Genomic DNA, 17,381 nt, shown 5'->3' with positions numbered 1-17,381 from the left:
TTGCTGTGAGTTTTTATATCCCAGGACTCCTTTCTCCCTATTATATTTGATACTTTAACAAGGATATTTAATATGTTAAATAATTTTTCACTCCCTGATTTTTCCATTAGCAGGAGGTTGTCAATTTAAAAGGAAGTTTTTGTTGATAGAGAAAAAAAACAGGTAAGAAAGAAATGGAAGATATTGTTCGGTGAGTTCCATTAATAACTACATAATTTCCATGATGTTTCAGCACTCCCAGTTTATGTTTTGCAAGATAAGATAGTGAGTGGTCATGTAAGAAGGCTGGTTTCGAAAGGGACAGAGCAAAGGGACAAAGTAAGTGATTAAACAGTTAATCCCACTCTGGGATTGTAAGTAGGAAAAAAATGTGGGAGACTCCTGTAAGTTAATGGTTACTCAAGAAGCAAGACCAAAATTCCAGAGAAAACATCTACTTCTGCTTTATTGACTATGCTAAAGCTTTTTGACTGTGTGGATCACAACACACTGTGGACAATTCTTAAAGAGGTGGGAATACCAACCAACTTACCTGCCTCCTGAGAAATCTGTATGCAAGTCAAGAGCAACAATTAGAGCCAAACATGGAATAACGGATTGGTTCAAAATTGGGAAAGGAGTACGTCAAGGCTGTATATTGTCACCCTATTTATTTGACATATGCAGGGTACATCATGCAACATCCTAGGCTCGATAAAGCACAAGCTAGAATCAAAGCTGTTGGAGAAATATCAGTAACTTCAGATATGCAGATGATTCCATCTTTATGGAAGAACGCAAAGAACTAAAGAGCCTCTTGATGAAAGTGAAAGAGGAGAGTGAAAAAGTTGGCTTAAAGCTCAACATTCAAAAATCATGGCATCCAGTCCCATCACTTCATGGCAAAGAGTCTGGGAAACAGTGGAAACTGAGTGACTTTATTTTCTTGGGCTCCAAAGTCACTGCAGATGGTGACTAAAACCATGCAATTAAAAGATGCTTGCTCCTTAGAAGAAAAGGCATGACAAATCGAACCAGCATATTAAAAAGCAGAGACATTACCTTGACAACAAAGTTCTATCTAGTCAAAGTTATGATTTTTCCAGTAGTCATGTATGGATGTGAGAAATGAACCATAAAAAAGCTGAAAGCTGAAGAACTGATGCTTTTGAACTGCAGTGTTGGAGAAGACTCTTGAAAGTCCCCTTGGACAGCAAGGAGATCGCCCGCTGCCTGGGAAGCGCATTTTATTCTGCCACCTGGTAGAAAGGTGGCGGGATGGTAATCAAAACTGCTGCACGAGTGTAGGACACAGGCAGAACCATGAGAACCTGAGTAGCCCATCTCTCCGATCCCACATAACCACCCTGGCGTCAGGAGGGAGGGCACTTACAAGACCACGTACCAGCTCTGTGAGTGTACTTTATGTCAAGAACCTACTAAGAGGAAATTCCTTGGTGGTCCAGTGGTTAGTACTCAGCCCTTTCACTGTCTAGGGCCCAGTTTCAATCCTTGGTTGGGAAAATAAGATTCCATGAGCCACGTGCATAGCCAAAAAAAAGTAATAGTAAAGAACCTACCATGTACCAGAGACTATGCCATCATTTTCACAGCCTCTGTCTCTGAATGCTAACACCCTCAAGATTGCCACCATCTCCATTTCACAGTAGCTGGGGCTTCCCAGGTGGCTCAGACAGTAGAGAATCTGCCCTCAGTGTGGGAGACCCAAGTTCAATCCCCGGTTGGGACGATCCCCTGGAGATGGAAATGGAAATCCACTCCAGTATTCTTGCCTGGAGAATCTCATGGACAGAGGAGCCTGGTGGGCTACACAGTCCATTGGGGTCGCAAAGAGTTGACAATGGTTGAGTGACTCACACACACACCACAAAACTCCTAGAGGTGAAGTAATTGCCCAAAGCCACTCTAAAGCTGTTTCTAATAGAAAAACCCCACATACCTCCTCATTCCTCATTTCCTGGAGACCCTATTATCAATCAGCTTCATTTCCCTAATTAGGTATGGTGCACTAAGCGTGGCGGCGCCGCGACCCGGCACACTAAGCGGGCCCGAGAGGAGTTACCCCACGTTCGAGTCAGGAGGCACCAGCAGCCGAGAGTGCAGGCTATGACGGTGCAGGAATGGCGATGAGGAGCTACCCTGCGTCTGAGGCCCAGTGGGCGGCGCGGAGAGAAGCCACCTTGCGCCGGAGCCGGGGCGGGGGCCCTGGAGAGCCACCCTGCACCCGAGGGCAGGGTTGGCGCGGGAGGAGCAAACCCGCAGCAACCCATCTGCTGCACGGACACAGGAGGGCCTAGAGGAGCTATCCCACGTTGAAGGTCAGGAAGGGCGGCAGAAGGAGATACCCTCGTCCAAGCGTAGGGAGCAGCGGCTGTGCTTTGCTAGAGCAGCGTGAAGAGATACCCCACACCAAGTAAGAGAAACCCAAGTAAGATGGTAGGTGTTTGCAAGAGGCATCAGAGGGCAGACACACTGAAACCATACCACAGAAAAACTAGTCAATCTAATCACACTAGGACCACAGCCTTGTCTAACTCAATGAAACCAAGCAATGCCGCGGGGCACCAAATGGGTGGGTCATGGTGGAGAGGTCTGACAGAATGTGGTCCACTGGAGAAGGGAATGGCAAACCATTTCAGTATTCTTGCCTTGAGAACCCCATGAACAGTATGAAAAGGCAAAATGATAGGATACTGAAAGAGGAACTCCCCAGGTCAGTATGTGCCCAATATGCTACTGGAGATAGTGGAGAATAACTCCAGAAAGAATGAAGGATGGAGCCAAAGCAAAAACAGTTATCCCAGTGTGGATGTGACTGGTGATAGAAGCAAGATCCGATGCTGTAAAGAGCAATTTGCATAGGTACCTGGAATGTCAGGTCATGAATCAAGGCAAATTCAAACAAGAGATGGCAAGAGTGAACGTTGACATTCTAGGAATCAGTGAACTAAAATGGACTGGAATGGGTTGAATTTACCTCAGATGACCATTATATCTACTACTTGGGCAGGAATCCCTTAGAAGAAATGGAGTAGCACCTATGGTCAACAAAAGAGTCTGAAATCAGTACTTGGATGCAATCTCAAAAACGACAGAATGATCTCTGTTGTCTCCAGGCAAACCATTGAATATCACTAATTCCAAGTCTATGCCCCAATCAGTAATGCATGAAGAAGCTGTAGATTGAACGCGTTTTATGAAGACTACAAGACCTTCTAGAACTAACACCCAAAAAAAGAGTGCCTTTTCATTATAGGGACTGAATGCAAAAGTAGGAAATCAAGAAACACTGGAGTAACAGGCAATTCAGCTTTGGAATATGGAATGAAGCAGGCAGAAGACTAATAGAGTTTTTGCCAAGCAAAATGCACTGGTCATAGCAAACACCTCTTTCAACAACACAGAGAAGACTCTACACATGGACATCACCAGATGGTCAACACTGAAATCAGATTGATTATATTCTTTGCCCAAAGATGGAGAAGCTCTATACAGTCAACAAAAACAAGACCAGGAGCTGACTGCTGGCTCAGATCATGAACTCCTTATTACCAAATTCAGCCTCAAATGAAGAAAGTAAGGGAAAAACCACTAGACCATTCAGGTATGACCTAAATCAAATCCCTTATGATTATACGTGGAAGTGAGAAATAGATTTAAGGCCTAGATCTTGATAGAGTAGAGTGTGCCTGATGAACTATGAATGAGGTTCGGACATTGTACAGGAGACAGGGATCAAGATCATCCCATGGAAAAGAAATGCAAAAAAGCAAAATGGCTGTCTGGGGAGCCTTACAAATAGCTGTGAGAAAAAGAGAAGCGAAAAGCAAAGGAGAAAAGGAAAGATTAAGTATCTGAATGCAGAGTTCCAGAGAACTCTGGAACTTATCAGCACAGAAGAGATAAGAAAGCCTTCTTCAGTGATCAATGCAAAAAAAATAGAGGAAAAGAACAGAATGGGAAAGACTAGAGATCTCTTCAAGAAAATTAGAGATGCCAAGGGAACATTTCATGCAAAAGATGGGCTCGATAAAAGGACAGAAAATAGTCTGGACCTAACAGAAGCAGAAAGAATATTAAGAAGAGGTGGCAAGATTACACAGAAGAACTATACAAAAAAGATCTTCACAACCCAGATAATCACGATGGTGTGATCACTAATCTAGAGCCAGACATCCTGGAATGTGAATTCAAGTGGGGCCTTAGAAAGCATCACTACGAACAAGCTAGTGGAGGTGATGGAATTCCAGTTAGAACTATTTCAAAATCCTGCAAAATGATGCTGTGAAAGTGCTGCACTCAATATTGCCAGCAAATTTGGGAAACTCAGCAGTGGCCACAGGACTGGAAAAGGTCAGTTTTCATTCCATCCCAAAGAAAGGCAATGCCAAAGAATGCTCCAAACTACCACACAGTTGCAACTCCATTCACATGCTAAGTAATGCTCAAAATTCTCCAAGCCAGGATTCAGCAATACATGAACGTGAACTTCCTGATGTTCACAAGCTGGTTATTAGAAAAGGCAGAGGAACCAGAGATCAAATTGCCAAAATGCCGCTGAGATCATGAAAAAAGCAGAGAGAGCGTGTAGGCCACACTAAGTGCCTGGTACAAAGTGAGGAGCTCTGGGAAGAGTTTTCAAGAGAGGAGTGACATGTCCAGACACACAGTTTAGGAAGATCCTCTGGATGTGTACAATTTAGGCAATTAGATTTCCTGAGATTAGTGATTCATTTCCTCCAATCACAGGACAAAGTGCAGCAACTCCCCTCAAAATGTTCAGTTGGAGGGATGTGGAGCATAGCAAGGATAATACACAAGGCTGGAGATGCTTGGGTGCTTGGACTCTTGTCCTATAATGGGGCCATTGTAAAGCTTTCCTACCTTGGAGAGGGTTTCACTGTGGGGAGCTTCCTGGAAGAACTCACACTTCTGCCTGTCTCTTTGCAGAGCATACCTTGTCCTTCCTATTCCTTTGGACAGAATGAAGTTCACAATCAAGAGACCTTCCCTGAGGGCACGTGGAAAAGGTTCCCAAAAACCTTGCAGAACACATTCAAAAAAAATCCTGGGACTAAATTTCTGTACCTTCCATGGCCGGGCCTCATTCGAGGATCCTGGGGATTCCTGCCTTTCAATCATCCCATTACCACAGTTGGTAAGCTTTTCCAGCATCTTTGGACCACCCTGGTCCTTGATTCCCCCCATCCAGCCCTCAAGTCCCAGGGGGCCTGGCACACAGCTGGATGGGCAATGGGAATTCCGGTGGTTGTGGTTGAGAGCAGGGTAGGGAGGACAACTACGCAGATAAGGAGTTGTGGCAGGAGGGACAGGAGGACAGAGTTCAACTGCTGCCATGAGGGCATCATTATTCACACACGTGCCTTCAGCACTCTCCTAAGTTTACTCTCATTCTCTTAAGCATGCATGAGATTAGGTATTTGGAGAACATGGGACAGGGTGGGGTTGGAGCGGGGAGAAAGAATAAAGGAGGTAGAGGGGACCAAAGATACCGAGTATCAGTATGTAACTTCCTCTGAGGGATGGTAGTTTGAGTTGAAAGGGGAAGGTCTGATGCTTGTCTCTTCTCCTGCCCCACAGTTGGGGAGCCCCTGCCAATTCCCAGGATAAAGAAGCCAAACAAGGAGACAGTGGACAAGTACCATGCACTCTACATCAATGCCCTTCGGAAGCTGTTTGATGAGCACAAAGTTCAGTATGGTCTGTCTGAGACCCAGGAGCTGACAATCGTCTAACAGGAGTTGGATTTCCCCATTATTGAACTCCCAAAGCATTGAGGGATCCAAGAAGGGCCACAAGGAAAGGAGAATCTGGGAAGAGGGGAGGATCTTGGGGTTGAATGATGAGGCCAGCCAAGCCAGAAAGTACTTAATGAGTCAGTCTGAGGAAGGAACCAGAGTTATGGGGAAGACTGGGCAACAACCCAGTTTAGCAAGCAGTCTCTTGTGAGTACACAGAGTCTTGTAAGGCTCTGTGTGCCAGTTATTTTGGCTTCCTAATTCCAACCAACTCTGGATCAGAGGAATAAGAAGCCAAAGAATACCATGTTCTTCCTCCTCAGCCTTAATAACACCACACCATCACTGTTTAGGTTGAGGCTTAGAAGCTTTTTTTTTTTTTTTTAGATTTTTACTTTTATTTTCATTAATTAAAAACCATCTCATTTATGTCAATAAATACTTTTTCCCATCATTGTCAATCTTGTTTCCTATTTTTATGTTTGGCTATTTTGTATTTGTCTGTGAATTTTAAACATATACATATACATTTACATGCCAATAGTTTTGTCATTGTTTTAGTTAAAATAAGGGATGATGGGATCATATGAAGAATACTTTTCTGAAACTTGCATTTGTCCTCCATGATATTTTGTGGCAATCCACTGAGAAACCTTCTTAAGAACAGGGATGGTTTGTTTCCTTTTAGGCCCTTTCCTTACAATTTAGGGGCTACCACAAGGTAAACCGGTGAACTGAGCTGTGAGTTCCTAATCCAAGCAGGCATGATTCCCTCAGCTATGATACATTTCTACACTGGCAAAAAGTTTCTTGAAAATTATACCACTTCTTGAACTTCCCTGGGAGTCCAATGGTTAAGACTCCATGCGTCCAATGCAGGGGGCATGGGTTCAATCCCTGGTTAAGGAACTAAGATCCTACGTGCTGTGCCACTCGGTAAAAAAATAATAAAAATAAATTTTAAAATAAAAAAATATGCTGTTTCTTCTATGAAATAAAGCTCTAGATATATAAATCTAGATGTAATTATTTCTTAATTACTGTGTATGGTTCACTACTGGGATTCCCTGAAACCCAACCAGAAAGCCGGTCTGTGGAGAACACTTTTCCTCTTCTGTATGTGTGCATGTTCTCAGTCACTCAGTCATGTCTGACACTTGGCGATCCTATGGACTGTAGCCCACCCGGCTCCTCTGTGCATGGGATTTTCCAGGCAAGAATACCGGAGTGGGTTGCCATTTCCTTCTCCAGGGGATCTTCCCGACCCAGGGATTGAACCTGCGTCGCTCGCATCTCCTGCACTGGCAGGTGGATTCTTTACTACCGCGCTGCCTGGGAAGCGCATTTTATTCTGCACCTGGTAGAAAGGTGGCGGGATGGAATCAAAACTGCTGCACAGTGTAGGACACAGGCAGAACCATGAGAACCTGAGTAGCCCATCTCTCCTGATCCCACATAACCACCCTGGGTCAGGAGGGAGGGCACTTACAAGACCACGTACCAGCTGTGAGTGTACTTTATGTCAAGAACCTACTAAGAGGAATTCCTTGGTGGTCCAGTGGTTAGTACTCAGCCCTTTCACTGTCTAGGGCCCAGTTTCAATCCTTGGTTGGGAAAATAAGATCCCATGAGCCACGTGGCATAGCCAAAAAAAAAGTAATAGTAAAGAACCTACCATGTACCAGAGACTATGCCATCATTTTCACAGCCTCTGTCTCTGAATGCTAACACCCCTCAAGATTGCCACCATCTCCATTTCACAGTAGCTGGGGCTTCCCAGGTGGCTCAGACAGTAGAGAATCTGCCCTCAGTGTGGGAGACCCAAGTTCAATCCCTGGGTTGGGACGATCCCCTGGAGATGGAAATGGAAATCCACTCCAGTATTCTTGCCTGGAGAATCTCATGGACAGAGGAGCCTGGTGGGCTACACAGTCCATGGGGTCGCAAAGAGTTGGACATGGTTGAGTGACTCACACACACACACACAAAACTCCTAGAGGTGAAGTAATTTGCCCAAAGCCACTCTAAAGCTGTTTCTAATAGAAAACCCACCATACCTCCCATTCCTCATTTCCTGGAGACCTATTAATCAATCAGCTTCATTTCCCTAAATTAGGTATGGTGCACTAAGCGTGGGCGGCCGCGACCCGGCACACTAAGCGCGGCCGAGAGGAGTTACCCCACGTTCGAGGTCAGGGGCAGCAGCCGAGAGTGCCAGGCTATGACGGTGCAGGAATGGCCGAGAGGAGCTACCCTGCGTCTGAGGCCAGGGGCGGCCGGGAGAAGCCACCTTGCGCCGGAGGCCAGGGGCGGTGGCCCTGAGGAGCCACCCTGCACCCGAGGCCAGGGTTGGCGGCCGGGAGGAGCAACCCGCAGCAACCCATCTGCTGCACGGACACAGGAGGGCCTAGAGGAGCTATCCCACGTTGAAGGTCAGGAAGGGCGGCAGTAAGGAGATACCCCTCGTCCAAGGTAGGGAGCAGCGGCTGTGCTTTGCTAGAGCAGCCGTGAAGAGATACCCCACACCCAAGGTAAGAGAAACCCAAGTAAGATGGTAGGTGTTGCAAGAGGGCATCAGAGGGCAGACACACTGAAACCATACTCACAGAAAACTAGTCAATCTAATCACACTAGGACCACAGCCTTGTCTAACTCAATGAAACCAAGCCATGCCTGCGGGGCAACCCAAGATGGGTGGGTCATGGTGGAGAGGTCTGACAGAATGTGGTCCACTGGAGAAGGGAATGGCAAACCATTTCAGTATTCTTGCCTTGAGAACCCCATGAACAGTATGAAAAGGCAAAATGATAGGATACTGAAAGAGGAACTCCCCAGGTCAGTAGGTGCCCAATATGCTACTGGAGATCAGTGGAGAAATAACTCCAGAAAGAATGAAGGGATGGAGCCAAAGCAAAAACAATACCCAGTTGTGGATGTGACTGGTGATAGAAGCAAGATCCGATGCTGTAAAGAGCAATATTGCATAGGTACCTGGAATGTCAGGTCCATGAATCAAGGCAAATTCAAACAAGAGATGGCAAGAGTGAACGTTGACATTCTAGGAATCAGTGAACTAAAATGGACTGGAATGGGTGAATTTACCTCAGATGACCATTATATCTACTACTGTGGGCAGGAATCCCTTAGAAGAAATGGAGTAGCCATCATGGTCAACAAAAGAGTCTGAAATGCAGTACTTGGATGCAATCTCAAAAACGACAGAATGATCTCTGTTCGTCTCCAAGGCAAACCATTGAATATCACAGTAATCCAAGTCTATGCCCCAATCAGTAATGCTGAAGAAGCTGTAGTTGAACGGTTTTATGAAGACCTACAAGACCTTCTAGAACTAACACCCAAAAAAAGATGTCCTTTTCATTATAGGGGACTGGAATGCAAAAGTAGGAAATCAAGAAACACCTGGAGTAACAGGCAAATTCAGCTTTGGAATATGGAATGAAGCAGGGCAAAGACTAATAGAGTTTTGCCAAGCAAATGCACTGGTCATAGCAAACACCCTCTTCCAACAACACAAGAGAAGACTCTACACATGGACATCACCAGATGGTCAACACTGAAATCAGATTGATTATATTCTTTGCACCCAAAGATGGAGAAGCTCTATACAGTCAACAAAAACAAGACCAGGAGCTGACTGTGGCTCAGATCATGAACTCCTTATTACCAAATTCAGCCTCAAATTGAAGAAAGTAGGGAAAACCACTAGACCATTCAGGTATGACCTAAATCAAATCCCTTATGATTATACAGTGGAAGTGAGAAATAGATTTAAGGGCCTAGATCTGATAGATAGAGTGCCTGATGAACTATGGAATGAGGTTCGTGACATTGTACAGGAGACAGGGATCAAGATCATCCCTATGGAAAAGAAATGCAAAAAAGCAAAATGGCTGTCTGGGGAGGCCTTACAAATAGCTGTGAAAAGAAGAGAAGCGAAAAGCAAAGGAGAAAAGGAAAGATATAAGTATCTGAATGCAGAGTTCCAGAGAACTCTGGAACTTATCAGCAAGAAGAGATAAGAAAGCCTTCTTCAGTGATCAATGCAAAAAAATAGAGGAAAAGAACAGAATGGGAAAGACTAGAGATCTCTTCAAGAAAATTAGAGATGCCAAGGGAACATTTCATGCAAAGATGGGCTCGATAAAGGACAGAAATAGTCTGGACCTAACAGAAGCAGAAGATATTAAGAAGAGGTGGCAAGATTACACAGAAGAACTATACAAAAAAGATCTTCACAACCCAGATAATCACGATGGTGTGATCACTAATCTAGAGCCAGACATCCTGGAATGTGAATTCAAGTGGGCCTTAGAAAGCATCACTACGAACAAAGCTAGTGGAGGTGATGGAATTCCAGTTGAACTATTTCAAATCCTGAAAAATGATGCTGTGAAAGTGCTGCACTCAATATGCCAGCAAATTTGGGAAACTCAGCAGTGGCCACAGGACTGGAAAAGGTCAGTTTTCATTCCAATCCCAAAGAAAGGCAATGCCAAAGAATGCTCCAAACTACCACACAGTTGCACTCATCTCACATGCTAAGTAATGCTCAAAATTCTCCAAGCCAGGATTCAGCAATACATGAACCGTGAACTTCCTGATGTTCAAGCTGGTTTTAGAAAAGGCAGAGGAACCAGAGATCAAATTGCCAACATCCGCTGGATCATGAAAAAAGCAAGAGAGTTCCAGAAAAACATCTATTTCTGCTTTATTGACTATGCCAAAGCCTTTGACTGTGTGGATCACAATAAACTGTGGAAAATTCTGAAAGACTTGGGAATACCAGACCACCTGACCTGCCTCTTGAGAAACCTATATGTAGGTCAAGAAGCAACATTTAGGACTGGACATGGAACAACAGACTGGTTCCAAAAAGGAAAAGGAGTACGTCAAGGCTGTATATTGTCACTCTGCTTATTTAATTTATATGCAGAGTACATCATGAGAAACGCTGGACTGGAAGAAGCACAAGCTGGAATCAAGATTGCTGGGAGAAATATCAATAACCTCAGATATGTAGATGACACCACCCTTATGGCAGAAAGTGAAGAGGAACTACAAAGCCTCTTGATGAAAGTGAAAGAGGAGAGCGAAAAAGTTGGCTTAAAGCTCAACATTCAGAAAACAAAGATCATGGCATCCGGTCCCATCACTTCATGGCAAATAGATGGGGAAACAGTGGAAACAGTGTCAGGCTTTATTTTTCTAGGCTCCAAAATCACTGCAGGTGGTGACTGCAGCCATGAGATTAAAAGACGCTTACTCCTTTCAAGAAAAGTTATGACCAACCTAGATAGTATATTCAAAAGCAGAGACATTACTTTGCCGACTAAGGTCCGTCTAGTCAAGGCTATGGTTTTTCCTGTGGTCATGTATGGATGTGAGAGTTGGACTGTGAAGAAGGCTGAGCGCCAAAGAATTGATGCTTTTCAACTGTGGTGTTGGAGAAGACTCTTGAGAGTCCCTTGGACTGCAAGGAGATCCAACCAGTCCATTCTGAAGATCAGCCCTGGATTTCTTTGGAAGGAATGATGCTAAAACTGAAACTCCAGTACTTTGGACACCTCATGCGAAGAGTTGACTCATTGGAAAAGACTCTGATGCTGGGAGGGATTGGGGGCTGGAGGAGAAGGGGACGACTGAGGATGAGATGGCTGGATGGCATCACTGACTCGATGGATGTGAGTCTGAGTGAACTCCGGGAGTTGGTGATGGACAGGGAGGCCTGGCGTGCTGCAATTCATGGAGTCGCAGAGTCGGACACGACTGAGCAACTGAACTGAACTGAACTGCACCCTACTTAAATTAGATCATAAGTGTGGGTAAAATGACATGGATTCTACTCCAAGTGGTCCCAGGTTAAGCCTCATGGAAAATAATGTGTTAATTAAATAAACTTTTAATAACAACAGAATGGAATTGAGAGTCCAGAAACAAACTCTACATTTATGGTCAATTTTTGCCAAGGGTGCCAAGAAAATTCAATGGTGCCGGGAGAGTAGTCTTTTTAATAAATGATGCAGGTACAACTGGATATTCACATTGAAAAGGATGAAGTTGGAACCCTACCTCATACCATATATGAAAATTAACTCAAAAAGGATTACAGTGAGAACTTAAACTGTAACTCTTGGAAGAAAACCTAGGGTAGTTTGCTGGCCTTGGATTTGGCAATGGTTTCTTATATATGACATGAAAAACGCAAACAGTAAAAGAAAAAAAAAAACAGATAAGTTGAACTTCATTAAAATTTAAATTAGGGCTTCTCTGGTGACTCAGTGGTAAAGAATCCAACTGCCGGTGCAGGAGACACGGGTTCAATCCCTGATCCAGGAAAATCCCACATGCCTCGGAGCAACTAAGCCCGTGTGCCACAACTATTGAATGTGTGCTCTAGACCCCAGGAGCCACAACTATTTAGCCCACACGCTGCAACTACTGAAGCCTGTGCACCCTACGCCCATGCTTCACAACAAGAAAAGCCATAGCAATGAGAAGCCCATACACCACAACTAGAGAGTGGCCCCCACTCTCTGCAACCAGAGAAAAGCCCACATAGCAACGAAGGCCCAGCACAGCCAAAAATAAATAAATAAAATTATATAAAAATGGACACTTTTATGCTTCAAAGGACACTATCAAGAAAGTGAAAAGTCAATACACAGAATGGGAGAAATTTGCAAATAATGTATCTGATGAGAATCTAGTATCCAGAACATGTAAATAGCTTACAACTCAACAACAAATGACAATCCAATTAAAAATGGGCAAAGGAAAAAAATGGGCAAAGTATTTGAATAGACATATTCTTCCAAGGAAGATAAACAAATGAAAGAAGTGAAAGTCACTCAGTCGTGTCCAACTCTTTGTGACCCCATGGATTATACAGTCCACGGAATTCTCCAGGCCAGAATACTAGAGTAGGTAGCCTTTCCCTTTTCCAGGGGATCCTTCCAACCCAGGGATCAAACCCAGGTCTCGAACCCAGGTCTTGAACCTAGGTCTCCCACATTGTAGGGGGATTCTTTACTTGCTGAGCCACCAGGGAAGCCCATACAAAGATGCTCACTTATTAATAACTATTAGAGACAGGTAATACAAAACTTGGGCTTTTTGCATCCCCGGTGGCTCAGACAATAAAGAATCTGCCTACAATGTGGGAGATCTGGGTTCAATCCCTGGGTTGGGAAGATCCCCTGGAGAAAGGAATGGCTACCCACTCCAGTATTCTGGCCCAGAGAATTCCATGGACTGTACAGTTCATGGGGTTGCAAAGAGTTGGACACGACTAAGTGACTTTCACATAGCCAATACAAAACCACAATGAGATACCATTTCACATCCTCATCGGACATGACTAACCGACTTCACTTCACTTCACTTCTTTACTTCAGGATAACTTTACTTGTTTAAATTAATTTATTTATTTTAATAGAAGGCTAATTACAATATTGTAGTGGTTTTCGCCATATATCGACATGAGTCAGCCACGGGTGTACATGTGTTCCCCATTCAGAATCCCCTTCCCACCTCCTTCCCTATCCCATCCCCCAGGGTCATCCCAGTGCACTAGCCCTGAGTACCCTGTCTCATGCATCGAACCTGGACCAGAGATCTGCTTCACAAATGATAATATACACGTTTCAACACTGCCCTCTCAAATCATCCCATCCTCGCCTTCTCCCACAGAGTCCAAAAGACTGTTCTTTACATCTGTGTCTCTTTTGCTGTCTCGCATACAGGGTTATCATTACTATCTTTCTAAATTCCATATATATGCATTAGTATACTGTATTGGTGTTTTTCTTTCTGACTTACTCAGTTTCATCCACCTTATTAGAACTGATTCAAATGCATTCTTTTTAATGGCTGAGTAATATTCCATTGCATATATGTACCACAGCTTTCTTATCCATTCATCTGCTGATGGACATCGAGGTTGCTTCCATGTCCTGGCTATTGTAAACAGTGCTGCGATGAACACTGGGGTACGTGTGTCTCTTTCAATTCTGTTTTCCTCGACGTGTATGCCCAGCAGTGGGATTGTTCGGTTGTATGGCAGTTCTAGTTCCAGTTTTTTAAGGAATCTCTACACTGTTCTCCATAATGGCTGTACTAGTTTGCATTCCCACCAACAGTGTAAGAGGGTCAGGATGACTTTAATAAAAAAAAAGAGACAGTAACAAGTGTTTGTGAGGATATGGAGAAACTGGAGCCTTTAAGGCATTGCTGATAGAAACATAAAATAGTACAGCCCCTTTGGAAAACAGCTTGGCAGTTTGTCAAAAATTTAAACAAATTTATCATCAGTCAGTTCAGTCGCTCAATTGTGTCTGACTCTTTGTGACCCCATGGACTGCAGCACGTCAGGCTTCCATGTCCATCACCAACTCCCGGAGCTTACTCAAACTCATGTCCATCATATGATCCATCAATTCCACTCCCACACATATACTCAAAGAACTGAAAACACATGGTCACACAAACATTTGTATATGGATGATTACAGCACAACTATTTACACAGGCATGTCTCATTTTATTGTGTTTCAATTTATTGTGCTTTGTGGATAATGCAATTTTTAGAAATTGAAAGTTTGTGGCAACACTATATGGAACAAATCTATCAGCACAATTTTCCCAACAGTATTTGCTCACTCCTGTCTCTGTGTCACATTTTGGTAATTCTTGCAATACCTCAAGCTTTTTCTTCATTATTATGCTTGTTATGGTGATCTGCGGTCAGTGATCTTTGATGTTACTACTATAACTCGTTGAAGGCTCAGATAATAGTCTTTTTCATCAATAAAGTATTTCTTAATTAAGGTATGTACATTTTTTTAGACATAATGCTACCTCACACTTAATAAATTGTGTAACATTACTTTTACATGCACTGGGAAACCAAAAATTTAATGTGACTTACCTTATTGCAACATTTGGTTTATTGTAGTGGTATGGAACTGAACCCACAACATCTCCAACATGAGCCTCTAATAGCAAAAAAGTGGAAACAACACATAGGTTCATTAGTTGATGGATGGAGAAACAAAATGTGGTATAGCTATACAATGAAATATCATTCAGCCATAAAAGGGATGAAGTACTGATACATGCCACAAGATGAGCCTTACAAACATTATACTAAGAAAAAGAAGCCAGAAAAATAAAGCTATATATTGCATATTTCCATTTCCATGAAATGTTCAGAGTAGGCAAAATATACAGATACAGTGAGAGACAGAAAGAGAAACAGAGAGTCATTGTCAGGGACTGGACAAAGAAGTGATGGGGAGTGACTGCTAATGAAAATATTGTGCAATTAGATAGAAGTGATGGTTGCACAGGGCTTCCTAGGTGGCTCATTGGGTAAAGAATTCGCCTGCCAATGCAGGAGACCTAAGAGACTCAGGTTCGATCCCCGGGTTGGGAAGATCTCCTGGAGGAGAGCCGGGAAACCCACTCGAGTATTCTTGCCTGGAGAATCCCATGGAAAGAGGAGCCTGGCAGGCCACAGTCCACAGGGTCACAGAGTCGGACATGTCTGAAGCGACTGAGCACACATGCACAATGGCTGCACAACCTTGCGAACATGCTAAAATTCATTAAATTTCACACTTTAAAATGGTGTATTTTATGATATATTATAACCAAGTTACATACAACTCAACAGGCCAGTAAATTGAGACAAGGTGCTGGGGCAAGGAAAAACTATTTTATTCAGAAAACTAGCAAACCAAAAAGGTGGCTAATTGATGTCTTAAAGAACCATCTCAATTCATGGTTGAATTCAAACATTTTTTATTCTCAAGAAAGGGGACGCAGAGGGGATTAAGATCAATAAGTGACATCCAGGAGCCAAGAAGGGTCCAAGGATGGTTGTGAAAACTCTTTGCTCTTAGCCAGTTGACTTTGGTTGATGTAAGTCTGGTCATGATGTTCCTGTAAATCTTGATAAGACAATTTTTGTTCATACTTTCTTAGTTCCCTGTGAGAGACAAGTTTCAGGTAAGACAATGTTTGCACAAATCCTAAGCTGTAAGCAAAATTCCTTTAGTGATTAACATGTCTACATGCAGGGCTAAGCAGAGTTTTATGACTCAGGGATTTAAGCAGCAGAAAACATAGTTACATTATGGAGTCAGAGGTGCCAAGTTTCTCCTACAAACATGATGCAGGCAGGGGACACTGGCAGAAGGGAGGGTCTGTTCCCAAGAGGGCCTCACACAGTCCTGCTTGGTTGTAATAGGAATTATACCTCAAAAAAGTAACCTTTTAGTTTAAGGGGAAAAGTATGAGCTGTATTAAAGTTTGAAAATCACAGTTAAAAATGTTAACAGTTATTATTTTGAAATGACTGTAGATTCACAGGAAGCTGCAAAAAATAGAGTCCATTTAGCCCTTTACTCAGCCTCCCACAATGGTAATCTCATATAATTGTAGGACAACATCAAAACAGGAAATTGACACACGTGTTAGACTACAGGCCTTATTCAGTTTTCACAATTTTTATACATACTCATTTGTGTGTGTGTATGTGTATCTACACAGTTTGATCCCATATATACATTTGTGTAACCCCATGATCATCAGGATATAGAATTGCTTCATCACCATAGAGGAACTCCCTCATAATACACCTGTATAATCACACACCTCCACTTTCATGCCTGTCTCTTGGCAATGACTGACCTGTTCTCCATTTATATTGCTTTGTCATTTCAAGGATGTTACAGTCAGCCTTCTGTATCCAAGATTTCTGCATCCACAGATTCAACCACAGATCAAGAGTATTGTCAGGTCAAAAATATTTGAAACAGTCAGAGAAAAATTCCAGAAAGTTCCAAAAGGAAAAACTTGAATTAGCCACAAGCCAAAAACTACTTACATGGCATTATATTAGGTATTATGTATTAGGTATTATGTATCAGGTTTATTACGGTAGAAAGCAAAGAAGAACTGAAAAGCCTCTTGATGAAAGTGAAAGAGGAGAGTGAAAAAGTTTGCTAAAAACTCAACGTTCAGAAAACTAAGATCATGGCATCTGGTCTCATCACTTCATGGCAAATAGATGGGGAAACAATGGAAACAGTGACAGACTTTATTTGGAGTGGGGGCTCCAAAATCACTGCAGATGGTGATTACAGCCATGAAACTAAAAGATGTTTGCTCCTTGGAAGAAAAGTTATGACCAACCTAGACACCATACTGGAAAGCAGAGACATTACTTTGCCAACAAAGGTCTGTCTAGTCAAAGCTACAGTTTTTCCATAGTCATGTATGGATGTGAGAGTTGGACTGTAGAGAAAGCTGAATGCTGAAGAATTGATACTTTTGAACTGTGGTGTTGGAGAAGACTCTGGAGAATCCCTTGGACTGCAAGGAGATCCAACCAGTCCATCCCCAAGGAAATCAGTCCTGAATATTCATTGGAAGGACTGATGCTGAAGCTGAAACTCCAATGTTTTGGCCACCTGATGCAAAGAACTGACTCACTGAAAAAGACCCTGATGCTAGGAAAGATTGAAGGTGGGAGGAGAAGGGGATGACAGAGGATGAGATGGTTGGATGGCATCACTGACTCGATGGACATGACTTTGAG

The sequence above is a fragment of the Capra hircus genome, assembly GCF_001704415.2.
Source record: "Capra hircus breed San Clemente chromosome X unlocalized genomic scaffold, ASM170441v1, whole genome shotgun sequence".
Lineage (NCBI taxonomy): Eukaryota > Metazoa > Chordata > Mammalia > Artiodactyla > Bovidae > Capra > Capra hircus.
The sequence above is the reverse complement of the archived record's forward strand: the minus strand, read 5'-3'. Positions refer to the sequence as shown.